Source organism: Mandrillus leucophaeus, unplaced genomic scaffold, assembly GCF_000951045.1.
Source record: "Mandrillus leucophaeus isolate KB7577 unplaced genomic scaffold, Mleu.le_1.0 Scaffold1210, whole genome shotgun sequence".
In the NCBI taxonomy this organism is placed as follows: domain Eukaryota; kingdom Metazoa; phylum Chordata; class Mammalia; order Primates; family Cercopithecidae; genus Mandrillus; species Mandrillus leucophaeus.
This window is the reverse complement of record NW_012100433.1, coordinates 204,896-217,798: the sequence shown is the minus strand read 5'-3', so window position 1 is coordinate 217,798 and position 12,903 is coordinate 204,896. Positions and strand designations below refer to the sequence as shown.

Below are 12,903 nucleotides of genomic sequence, written 5' to 3'. Positions count from 1 at the left end.
AACCACTATAAAATTTAGAGGCTTTGAACACATTTTATTTGTTCACAGTTCTGTGAGTCAGCAATTTTTGTTGGGTGTTTCTTCTGCTGGGTTAATTTTGGGTCACTTACAACGACTGAGGTTAGCTGGCAATTCAATTAGAGCTGGATGATCTCAGTTGGCCTCACCCTCAGGACTGGCAGTTGGCAGACTACTCTCTGGGGTGCCTCTCAATCAGGTGAACCTGAGCTCCTACAAGTTGTAGTGTCAGGATTTCATCAGAGGCAAGAGTGCAAAATATGATGCATAAATACGTTTCAAGTCTCTGCCATTGTCACACTTGCTAATACTTTTTTGACCAAAGGAACTCACAATTTGGCCAAGCCCAAAATCAAAGTGGAGGGAATAAATCTCTACTTTTTAATAGGAAGGATGACCAAGACATATTGAAAAAGGTGGACATACAAGAACAGTGGAATTCTTGTGATCATCTTGGCAAGCAATTTACCATATTGTCTAATTTTGCTCACATTTACAACACATTAAGAATGCAATCATGGCTAAATGCCTATGTGAAGCACAAATAATACTGTAGCGAGGCACATCTGTGGGTGAATTCTTTCAAGGATCGGTTGCCCCCATTACAGTGGGGGTGATACATAAGCCCTGCCAACTTCACAGTTTGTGAGCTAGATTGAAATTGTGAATACAGAAATGCCTTATAAATTACCAAACAGATGAGAAGGATTATCATTAATCAAAATCCAGCACAAACCATGCTCCTCCCAAGACATCTCTCTTGATATTCTGTCCATCACCAATTTCTTGAGTCTGCAGTTTACTGGCACTTGGAGTCTAAACCACATTTTATTGTCTCCTAATTATCTGTTTCTTTGTGTAATTGTTCCAATGCCACCTTCAGTAATTCAGGATACACACGTTCAGTATCATCTAAGTGTCAAGTCTAGCTAATTATTGGAGAGACAGGAATGAATCAGGAATAATCCTTGATTAGGGGGAACTTATACTCTAGATCCTGATCTTGGCTAGCCAGGTAATCTCAAACGTGTTTTATGGAAGTTTAAAATTAGGTGTCCAGACCAGGCGTCTGAGGATGCAGCCGTGACTCTTGGGCATCTCTCTTGCCCTGAATCATGGTCCCCTTCCTCCTCCCAATTCTCTGGTCCCTATAGACACTACAAGTGTATGAGTCAAACTTACTTATTTACTTTTGCTACTAGTACTCTCAGAACCGCAATTCTAAACCACCTTGGCAGATAGGGGCACCTTGGCATCCCTAGCACTTGGGACAGGTCACTACTGGTAGATATGTTATATGTGCTGGATAGAAGATAAGTTGATTTGTGTATCACCCTGACACTAAGTCTTCTCTTGACTTAATTTTTTTTCTGGACTTTTATTATTTTTGTTTTGGCTTCTTGTTATAGAAGAACTAAATATTAAAAAATAGCTGTACTAGTGCTATCAGTATTAAAACTGAAAGCTTCCAGTGGGTATTAGGTTTTGTCATTGGTGATATGCAAGCAATGACAAATATGTATCAGATGGTGAGTTACACTACATGTCCTTGACTTTTGTCTTTTGTGAGGATGATGTTCATGATTATTAGCTTCCTTTGTAATGACCTGACTTCTGTCTCCAGGGTGATTTAAGATACCCTTATTAGACTGTGTGTGTTGTGTGTGTGTGTGTGTGTGTGTGTGTGTGTGTGTGTGTTAATGAGAGCACAGTGGCCTTTCTGATATCTCTACTAAGATCATCACCATTTTTATCTTTATGGGGCCATTTACCCCAAGAATCATGTAACTGGAAACTTTTTATGAAGAAGCCATGTTTCATTTTAAATGAGACAACCACATAAAATATTACCAAGTGTGTGTCTTGAGTTTGCTTTGGGCACAAAACTATTTTGAAAAGCTTGCAACTAGAAGCAGACTAGTAAAGCAAAATCCTGGACTCTTCAGAATACACATTTAGGATCTAATTCAGGCTTAACCTTGCTGCAGCTCTGTGACTTTAGACAAATCACTTCCTCTCTCTGGGCCCCAGTTTTATCATCTATTTCTCTAAAACAAGAATGTCATTCTAAAAGAGGCAGTATCCCCTCACCATCCAGGAGCCCACATCAAGCCTTTCAGTGGGTGTATGAAGGCAGCATGGTTTCCTTGGCTTAGATGACCTCATGTCTTCCAAATCATTGATGAAATTGACCAGGATAAGGCTGTGTCAACTCTTCCTCTAATACTACTTCCAGTAATAAATTTGGATACATCTCCAGTAATGGGTGTGAGCTCAGCTTACTGGACCTGTTTTTCTCAGAATAGCTTTATGGAGAACTGCTGCTCATAGGCAGACGCCTGCTTTTATCACACCATGTATCAGTGAGTGAATGACTGTGAAATCCCTTCTTACTGTGCCAGCCAAATGGATAAACAGAAAAATATAGTCATCTCACAGCCAAATCACCAGTGGTATTTATGATGCTTAAGGGAGAGAGGGATCACATGCTTGCGTATTGTTTCAGAATCCATTCATTCATCCACCAAGCATCTTCTTTCATGCTCCCTCCCTCTAGACATTGTAACTGGGAGATGAGAAGTGAGCAATGGGGACAAAATAATGCATTCACTGTGAACCAAGTCCTCAAGGAGTTTATAAACAAGTGGAAAGGATAAGATGTGCACAAAAAGAGAGTTTATTTTATCTTTGGATAAGGTCATTTTCACGTCGCTTGCCATTTATTTATTAATTATCATTAGCTCATCTAGAAAACTATGACTCTTTTTGTTTTGTTTTGTTTTGTTTTGTTTTTGAGATGGATTCTCACTCCGTCGCCCAGGCTGGAGTGCAGTGGCGCAACCTTGGCTAACTGCAAGTTCTGCCTCCCGGGTTCACGCCATTCTCCTGCCTCAGCCTCCTGAGTAGCTGGGACTACAGACGCTCGCCACCGCACCCAGCTTATTTTTTGTATTTTTAGTAGGAACGGGGTTTCACTGTGGTCTTGATCTCCCAATCTCGTGATCCGCCCGCCTCGGCCTCCCAAAGTGCTGGGATTACAGGTGTGAGCCATTGAGCCCGGCCAGAAAATTATGACCCTTTTAAGGCAGGGACAATGATTTGCTTATTTTCTGTGACTGTCCTCATCAGTATCACCTACCCTTATTTCTTTACAAGAACACTTCTCCTATTGAGTGTTGAGTCGACCACATCCTCTCAGTGGTCCATGAGGAACAAGAGGGTGAAGACTGATCATGTCTTTTCTAACTTTGTAATCATTGATTTATTCAACAAATATTTATAGCACTCTCATTATGTGTAAGGTATTTTTCTATACCTAAGGGTTTCAGCTAATGTTCTAGTGGCAGAATCAGTAAATAAATAGAAAAAGCATAGATGATAGTAGGCACTGGGGAGGAAAGTAAATCAAGGGGAAGACAGGAAGTGTCAGGATCAGGGGTGATTGCAATTTTACCTTGTGTGGTAAGAGAAGGCCTCATTGCAGAAGGGTCATGTAAGCAAAACCTTGAAGTAGGTGAAAGATGAGGCAGGTTGGTACTAGAGAAAGATTATCATGGGCAGGAAGGAGGGGCAGGTATGAAACACAGAGGTGGGGCTACACCACGCATGTTCGAGGAACGGTAAGGCTGCCAGTGTGGCTGGACAGGTCAGAGCAGACTAAAACGTTGCACAGGGCTTTGTAAGCCATTGTAAAGTTTTGGCTTTTACTCTGAATGAGTCTCCAAGTTCTGGTGGACTTCTTGTTACTCAATAAATATGTGTGGAATGAATGTTGAATACATATTCCTGATGCAGAAATAGGGACATCAAAATTTCTGGGTCCTGTATTCAGTTCTCCCAGACACTCAGCATTTTCTATTTCTGTCTTGGGTGAGTGAGAGGATGGTAGCTAGATGGAGTAGTAAGGCAATCACATGCCTAAACTTTCCACTTTGGAGACTGAATAAAATGGAAAGAGCTGTAACAGAGAAACCAGCCATGCAGATGGGGGTTCAGAGATTGAGAGAGAGAATCGGTGACAGAGTCTGTGTGTAAGGGGCCATCTAAGAGATAACACTGGGTGTAGGATTTGGAAAAAAGTGGAAATTGAGAATGTAGGATGAAGAGAGGGACATCCCAGGGAAAAAGAATAGTATATGCAAAAGCATAAAGGATAGAGAACATGTTCAATTAACATGGGATGGGCAAGATTTGCTGAAACAAAGAATAGGTAAAGCAGAAACAGGTGGGGCATCATATAGAGACTGTGGGTTAGAACTAGATCACAGAAACTTTGAGTGCCAAACTTAAATATCAGCAGAGAAAGAGGAATCATGGATGGTTCTGGAGCAAAGAAGTGGAAAAACCAAGGAATTAAGCAACCAGCTTTGGTCTACTATGTGAGGGAGATACCAATCATGGAGTTGCTGTAACGAGGGCTCATCTAGATTTTCAGTTGAAGCAGCAGGAAAGCCATGAGAAGGGTACACAGGAAATATGGAGGAAGGCAAACCCCCATGGCTTAGAAATGCATTGTATGGGGCAAGAAATTCTATCAGTTCACATTCTCTGTATGTTTTCCTTATAATTGTTTATGTTCAAATATTAATCAGCATGACTCCTCCATTTTCTCTCTCTTATTTCCTTAGGTAGGTAATTTAGAATATTTTGAAAACTCCCACATTTTCAAAAATGCACGTCAAATGCATGCTGCAGCTCAAGTAGGAGCTTCTTAAATGCAAACTTCCAGCTAGGATAATTCGAACGTGGTGGGGGTTTGAACACTTTGCAGAAAGGTCTGGAGAAGCACAAATGTCAAGGCAGCTAAAAAGTGTTTTCTTGTGTTAAATTACTTTTGATTTGTGTTACACAGAAAAAAATGAATGAGGTGCTCTTGAGACGTTTTAATCAAAAGCAGCAGTGTAGTACAATAGGAGCAAAGAATCTGACAATACACAATCTGAGTTCAAATCCCAGCTCTTATATTTAGTGGTTGTGTGACTTTGGGCAAGTTCATTAACCTTTCTGTGCCTCAATTAGCCAAGGAGTAAGAAAGATCTCTAAAGCCTTGTGCACACTCAGGTAGGTCCACATGATCATGACTAGCCACAATTTGGGTAGTCTATATACATAAACACATATAATTATTACTGACACTACGAAAGCAATATAGTGGGTGGGACACACTTACATTCACGGTGGTGTGAACAGCATTGGTGTGAGCACCTCACCTGCAGTGAACCAGGCCCCAGGCTTGGCCTGCCTTGCTATGCGGGAGGACTAAGCAGGACACGCAGCTGGTAAGTGGCACAGCTGAGAGCTGAAGCCCAATTAAGCTGTAGCCTCTACACTAAGATACACTTTGAAAGTCACCAGGTACAACTTCCTCATTTCACAGAGGGAAATGGAATTCAAGGATATTAAATAATTTGCCCATAACCCCAGATCTAATTAAGGCAGACCTAAAACTAGTGCTAGGTGTGTCTGACTTATGAATAAGGACCCTTTTTTATCTTCCTCCCCATATTCTCTCCAAAACAAACTCACACCTGAACCTCTTCTTCATAGTCCTTTTCCCATTCACTAAAAGCCATGGCATCATTAAAGAATCTACTTTGTTCTCTGCATACGTAGTCATTTTCCTCAACACGGTTTGCAGAGTCTCATCCTTGACTTCATTGGGAACTTTATGTCCCATCAGTGACAAAATCAAGACCAAGGCAGTGCCCTAGCTGTCCCTTAAGCTCCCACCGGATGTGATTCACCAACAATAACATCCTTTCTTCCAGTCGAATGCCACCTCTCATTTTCCACCTGTGGCCTGATTTTCATGGGTCGGGTTTCCTGGTTAGACAAACTTGTGGTATGCTATGTGTGGGATGAATGGCGAAGGGTTAAAATAGCCCAGCCACAAAAGGTTACTTCTAAGCTTAGTCTCCTAAAGTTCCAACCTCCCCATCATTTTTGCTTTTGTATTGAAAAACATGCTCTGTCCAGAAAAATCCCCAGAGAGTAGGTTGCCAGGTTGTGGGAGTAATTACCTTTCCAGAATTAACATGAAGCCAGAAAACACCTTGTTGGGGGCCTGGCATATGATATATTCATCTTAAATTAGAAGCACAGCATCCCAAACTTGGCAACTGATAGCCATCTTCAACCTGCTCTGGCCAGCCTACACAGAAAGTTTTGTACTTCATTTCAGGCTTTGCATTTATTTTTCAAAATGAAAATATGTTTATTGATTGCTTCTTAACACTAGAAGCAATTTATACTTATTTTAAGGCATTTAAGTAGTAACAAAGTGTATAAAGTAGAAACTAAAAATCTATCACCCATACTTTCAACCCAGAAATAACCACAATTAATGGATTGATTTTTAGACTTTTTTTTTCTAGGTATATATTTGATTACATTTTTTTCTTTAGGAAAATAGGCTTATACTCATATACACATAATGTCTTTGTCCTATTTTTGGCTTTAAAGTAGTTTGTACATTTTTTTCTTCTATGTCACAGTGGAGTTTTTGAGGTAGTAAAATATACATAACAAAATTTTTATTGTAACAATTTTTAAGTGTACAATTTACAAACAGTAAGTACATTTGTACAACCATCACCACCATCCATCTCCAAAACTTTTTCATCTTCTCCAGTTGAAACTCTGTACTCATTAAGTATAACTCCCCATTCTCCCTACTCCCAGTCCCTAGCAAATAACATTGTTCTTTCTGTCTCTATGATTTTCACTGCTCCGAGGTACCTCATATAAATGAAATACTACAATATTTGTTCTTTCGAGTATGGCTTATTTCACTTAGCATAATGTCTTCAAGGTTCATCCATGTGGTGGTATGTGTCAAAAGTTCTTTCCTTTTTATGGATGAGTAATATTCCATCGCATTTACATACCACATTTTGCTTATTCATTGATCCACTGATGGACATTTGGTTTCCTTTCACATTCTGGTTCTTTTGAATAATGCTGCTGTGGACATGGGCATACAGACATCTGCTTCAGTGTCTGCTTTAGCTCTTTTTGATATATACCCAGGAGTAGAACTGCTGGATCAAAAGGTAATTCTATTTTCAAATTTTTGAGAAACTGCCATATTGCTTTTCACAGCATCTTTATCATTTCACATTCTCACCAACAACGTGTGAGACTTCCAATATATCAACTTCCTCACCAACACTTATTTGCTGCTTTTTTTTTTTTTTAAATAGTAACCTTCAGAAGAGATGTGAAGTGGTATTTTACCGTGATTTTTTTTCTTGCATTTCCCTAGGAATTAGAGATGTTGAGGGCTTTTCCATGTGCTTATTGGCCATTTGTATACCTTCTTTAGAGAAATGTCTATTCAAGTCTTTTGCCCATTTTTTTTGGAAAGTTTTTTTCTTAAATCATAGTTTGTTTTACATTCTAGGACACATGTGCAGGATGTGTAGGTTTCTTATGTAGGTAAACGTGTGCCATGGTGGTTTGCTGCACCTATCAACCCATCACTTAGGTATTAAGCCCCACATGCATTAGCTCTTTATCCTGATGCTCTTCCTTCCCTCACCTCTCCACCCCAGCGACAGGTCCCAGGGTGTGTTGTTCCCCTCCTTGTGTCCATGTGTTCTCTTTGTTCAGTTCCCACTTTTGAGTGAGAACATGCAGTATTTGGTTTCCCATTTCTACATTGGTTTGCTGAAGATAATGGCTTCCAGCTCCATCCATGTCCCTGCGAAGGACATGATCTTGTTACTTTTTATGACTGCATAGTGTTCCATGGTATATACGTACCACACTTTTTTGTCCAGTCTATTATTGACATTTTGTCCTTTTTTTAAAACCAGCTTCTTTCTTTGTTGTTGTTGAGCTGTAGGAGTTCTTTATATATTCTAGACACTAATCCCTTATCAGGTGTGTGATTTGCAAATATTTTCTCTCTTTCTATGATTGCTTTTAACTGTTGATACTGTCTTTTGAATCATGAAAGCTTTTAGTTTTGTTTAACTTCAATTTATCTAGGTTTTTTTTTTTTTTTCTGATTCAATTTTAAATAAGATGTCAGGTCTGTGCCTGTGTGGAATTTATACATTCTGGTGGAAGAGACATAAATTTAACAATTAACTACACAAATATTTATTTGTGTGGTAAGTAAAGCTATGAATGCACTGACCAAGCTTACCTTACCTATTGGGTGAGAGAAGACCAACTGAGGACTTGAAGGTCTTTTATACAGGAGTTAGATAGAAAGGGATGAGAGGAGTGTTGGAGACAGGCTTCCAGGATAAACATATGAATCTGTGAAGCCCCTGCAGAAGGTGAAGGGACAAGGAAAGGCTGCCAAATTTGGATGCAACAGAGTGAAACAGACCCAAAACAGATCAGACAGGGTGCTGAAAGCCATGCCTTTATAATCATGGCCAGCTAGTTGCAAGTTACTGAAAAAAATAACCTAACTTTCATGAGAATAAGAAAGTATGCATGGGAAAAAGGTGTGTGTGTTGGGGGGGTGGTGGAGTGGGGGGTGGTAGCAAGGAATGTATTTGCTCATATTGAAAAAAAAAGTAAGAGTAACACTTGCCTTGGAAATAATCAGATCCAGGAACTCAGATCATGCTGCCTAGACTCTCAACTCTCATATGTGTTTTTATCTTTATTTCAGCCACATTCTCTCATCCTACAGATGGACTCTTTCTAGGTGTTAGAGATTGAGGGATTTTGGCTACATATGGCCCCATACAACTTCCTAGCTATATATTCCAATGGAAGAAGAGAACTTTCCTCTACTGAGTACATATAAACCTCTGCATCTTGCTTCTGGCCTAAACTTGATCTTCACCATCAACATCAAGCAGAGCAGCATGAGATGCCGTGCAGTAAACAAACAATTCTTGGTCACGGGCTTGCCCTTGCAGTCTGGAGAGAAAATCCCGCAACTGAGAGAGCCACCATGATTTCCTGAAGTATTTGGTAAAGAAGCGTTCTCCAAAGGCAAAGTCAGGGGATATGTATTGCTATTATCAGACCTAAGGAAAAGACAGTAGAAACTTGAAATCTCAGATGTCCACAGCATCATGACACATAGTTAGGATTGCATGCTGAATGGAAGGGGGAACCTACTGAAGAGTTTTCAACAGAAGAGAGACCCAATAAAACTTGCATGTAAATTATAAACATTGCTGCTGTACAGCATTCTGATTGGAGAGTCAAATGTAGATGCACAGAGAGCAGTTAGAAGGTTATTATAGTAGTCTAGAAGTGACTATGGACTTGTAGGGAAGTGACAAATATTTAGAAAACAAATTCAATAACACTCAGCAATCAGTTGGACTTGGGGTATGAGGAAGGGAGAAATGTCTGGTCTGATTCCATCACAAGGCCTTGTATATGCTGTTCGCTTTGCCTAATAATTCCCTTTTCCCCTCTTTTAACCTGGTGAAATGTTGCTCCTTCATCAGGTCTCAGCTTGAGCATCTCTTCTCCAGGGAAATTGATCCTCTTGCCTTTCCTCTAATGCTGTTTAATTTCCCTTCCCATCACGTATCACAGTTTATAACATTATATTCACTCACTTATAAAGTACTTTAATAGTTTAGCTCCTCTACAAGGATGTATAATCCTTGAAGCAGGAGCTGTTCTCTCCCAAGAAAATGAAAATCTCCGTCATTAAGTACACAACCACGGGGCCAGATTGCTTGGGTTCAAATCTTGATTCTGCTGCTGGCCAACTGTGTGATCCAAGAAAAGCTAATCGACTTCTCTGTGTCTTCATCTCCTGATCTGTCAAATGGAGATACGACTAGTCCTACTTCATGGAGTTGTTGCAAGGAATACATTAGGTAATATACTCAAAGCCTTTAGAAGGATGTCATGTTTATAGTAAGCACTAGCACAGTGATAGCTACTTTAATTGTTCTCTTCTTCTTTGTCCCTAGCACCTCTCCCAGTGCCAGCAGCCACACAATACATATTTGAAAAGTAAGTGGAAATCTTTCAAGTGTGAGTTACTGTGTGGATATTGGTGTAATGCACAGAGAGGAGGAAGCACTGGAAGATGATCATGGAAGAGAGAGCAGGCAAGCTTGCAAAATCAGCACTGGCTATTTAAATAGTATCTGCCTACGATGCCGTCAAAGAAAAGTGTTGTGGAGCAGTTGGAAATGTGACATTGAAGCTCAAAACAGAGGCCTGAAGGGATTAATTTTCCAGAGCTGCCATAATAAGGTACCACAAACTAGGTGGTTTAAAACAATAGACATTTATTGTACCACAGTTCTGGTGACCGGAAGTCTGAAATCAAGGTATTGGCAGGATTGTACCCCGTGAAGGGCCCCAGGGAAGGATTCTTTCTTGCCACTTGCAGCTTCTGGTGGTCCCAAGTGATCATTGGCTGGCAGTAGCATCACCCCAGTGTCTGCCTCTGTCTTCACATGGCCTTCACTCGGAGTCCAAATCTCCCTTTTCCTACGAGGATAGCAGTCATGCTGCATAAAGGGTCCAACTACTCCAGTACGACTTCATCTTAACTACTTACATCTGTCACAGTCCTATTTTCAAAAAAGTTCACATTCTGAGGTATTAAGGCAATCAGTGTTTCAGTGTAACTTTTGAGAGGACATAATTCCACCCACAACAGAAGTGATATACATTTGGGGGTTACTGGCATTTGAATGCTATTTAGTGCCAAGGCTATAGAGAAGAGCAGCCTTGTAGCTAAGAGCTCAGGTCCTATCAATCCACACAGACCTAGGATTGACAATCAGTTCCATTACTGACTGGCTTAGATCTTGGTGAAGTTGCCTAACATTTCAAAGACTTAGTTTCTTAACCTGTTAAAAAAGGGATAATACAAATACTTACCTCCAGGTTTCTTGTAAATATGAACTGAGGAAATGATTGTAAAGTGGTGAGCATAGCACATCTTATAGGGTGAGTCTTCAGTAAAGGGTGTCTGTTAGTTAAGATTTTGTATGGAAAGAATCTAACCTGAGAAAGAAAGAGAAGCAAAGAATAAATTTTTAACCAAGAGGAAACACCCCATTTTAGTTAGAAATGACCCAAGAGAGCAACCAGAATAATGAAAATACTATAAACTACTTTCTGGTGTTTTGGATTTATATATAGTTCAAGAATGTAGCCCTGTGCCTGGCCTAAGACAGATGATCAATATGCAGTTGGGTGGCTAGATTGAATGAACATCAGGGACATATTTAGCCACCAGAAGAGGAGTATTAAAGGTAGGTAGGCAAGGAAAGAGGATTGAAAGTTATCTAGAAATCTGGAAGGCTCTAATGCAGAAGAGAAATTACACCTATTCTGTAAATGTGGAACTAGAACTAGGGGATAGAAATTATAGGGAGAATCATTTTTACTCAATACTGAACATTTGCTGAGGTCCCCACTCCTCAATTCATGCAAACAGAGATGGATAACACCTAGCCAAATCATTTACACAAGGTGTCTTTGTATTGGGGAGATGGTTGGATTAGAGGTCTGATGAATTTATTTCCACCTGTGATTCCAAATTGATGTTAAAGAGACTAAAAATAAGAAACATTTATTAGATGAAAGGAACGTGATAGACACAATTTAAGAAGAGACATGAAGCAGTATAAAAATTCCTTCCTATCTAATCTAGTTTCTAACTCAGCTCTGTTTTCAAAGGCCAAAGCTAGGAGCCCTTGAATTCGCATTACACTTATTCTCCCTTATGCTAGATTTTATATGGAGGAGGACCAACAGTTTTTGAGAAGCACCTCTGGATCAAAACAATAATCCATAATTCCTTAAGAAAAAGCTAATAATCATATTAATGTTCTTTAGAAGAAAGAAAGCCAAGCCAGGATAGTAAAACAGCAAGCATTTTCCATCATTTTTGGATAAGGCAGAAGACAAACTCCAGTTTATTTCGAGTCTGAAGGGAAATTTAAAATTTTCAGGACTATGAAGGACAATGCAAGAGAGGCATTGAAGCGATGGGGGAAGAAAAGAGTAGGAGGTTTCCTATTTTAAAACCCCTATTGAAGTGAATTCTAGCTTCATCTTGCCTTCATTCCCAGCTCCATCCTTGGGAATGAAAGATTTAGTCTTCTAGCGGCTTGGAATGCTGCTGGCTGAGAGCTCTAACTTGTCAGGCTTCTTCAGGAATTGCCTGAGTGGAGCAGGGCCACCTTGCCCACAGGTGTTCCCTTTCTTGAGCAACCCACACCCACTGATTGATCAATGACTGCATCAAAAGGTCTGACATGCTTCTATCATCCAGGGATGTCTCTGAAGCCCATCTCAGCTTCAGAGCTCCCCAAGAAGTTGACTGAAATTTTTATTGGATCTTGTGTCAGCCAACTTCTTCAATCATTTTTTTTAAGATCACTGTATTTATATGAAAAAATTACCAAAACAGATTGTTTCTCTGTGATTTTGTGTTATTATTACTATTAAACAGTTTTACTGAGGTATAATGGATATAAAATAAACTGTACTTATTTATGTATAAATAGAGTGACTTTGGATATATGCATGTATCTGTGAAACCATCGCTTCAATCAAGGTAATAGGGAAATCAATCACCTCCAAAAGTTTTCTTCCATTGCAATTTTAAAAGATGTGTTTTGTATGCCATGGAGATAAAAATGGGAAATTGGACCAAAAAAAATTTCTTTTTATGAGAATGTGAAAAAAATATTTTCTAGATGTACCAATTAAAATATGCTTAAAATAATTGCACATTTATCCAATTTAGAAATATGTTCAGTAGCCATTATCATCCTGAATGTTCACTTTTAATTTTTGACATGGATCTACATTGGTATAGAAAACTGCACACTTTCCTTTTCTCTGCAAATACGGCACAATTTTATTAACTATTATTCTCATGTTATACAATAGATCACTGGTCTTGTTCATCCTACATATCTT

General features: G+C 39.5%; 1 long non-coding RNA gene across 1 annotated transcript; it reads left to right on the top strand.

Annotated features, from left to right (window-relative positions):
* The first annotated feature begins 9,548 nt into the window (after positions 1-9,548).
* On the top strand, positions 9,549-10,260 carry LOC105532978. The gene is made up of 2 exons (XR_001005064.1): positions 9,549-9,827; positions 9,924-10,260. It is a non-coding gene; the product is annotated as an uncharacterized LOC105532978 (long non-coding RNA).
* Positions 10,261-12,903: the final 2,643 nt, after the last annotated feature.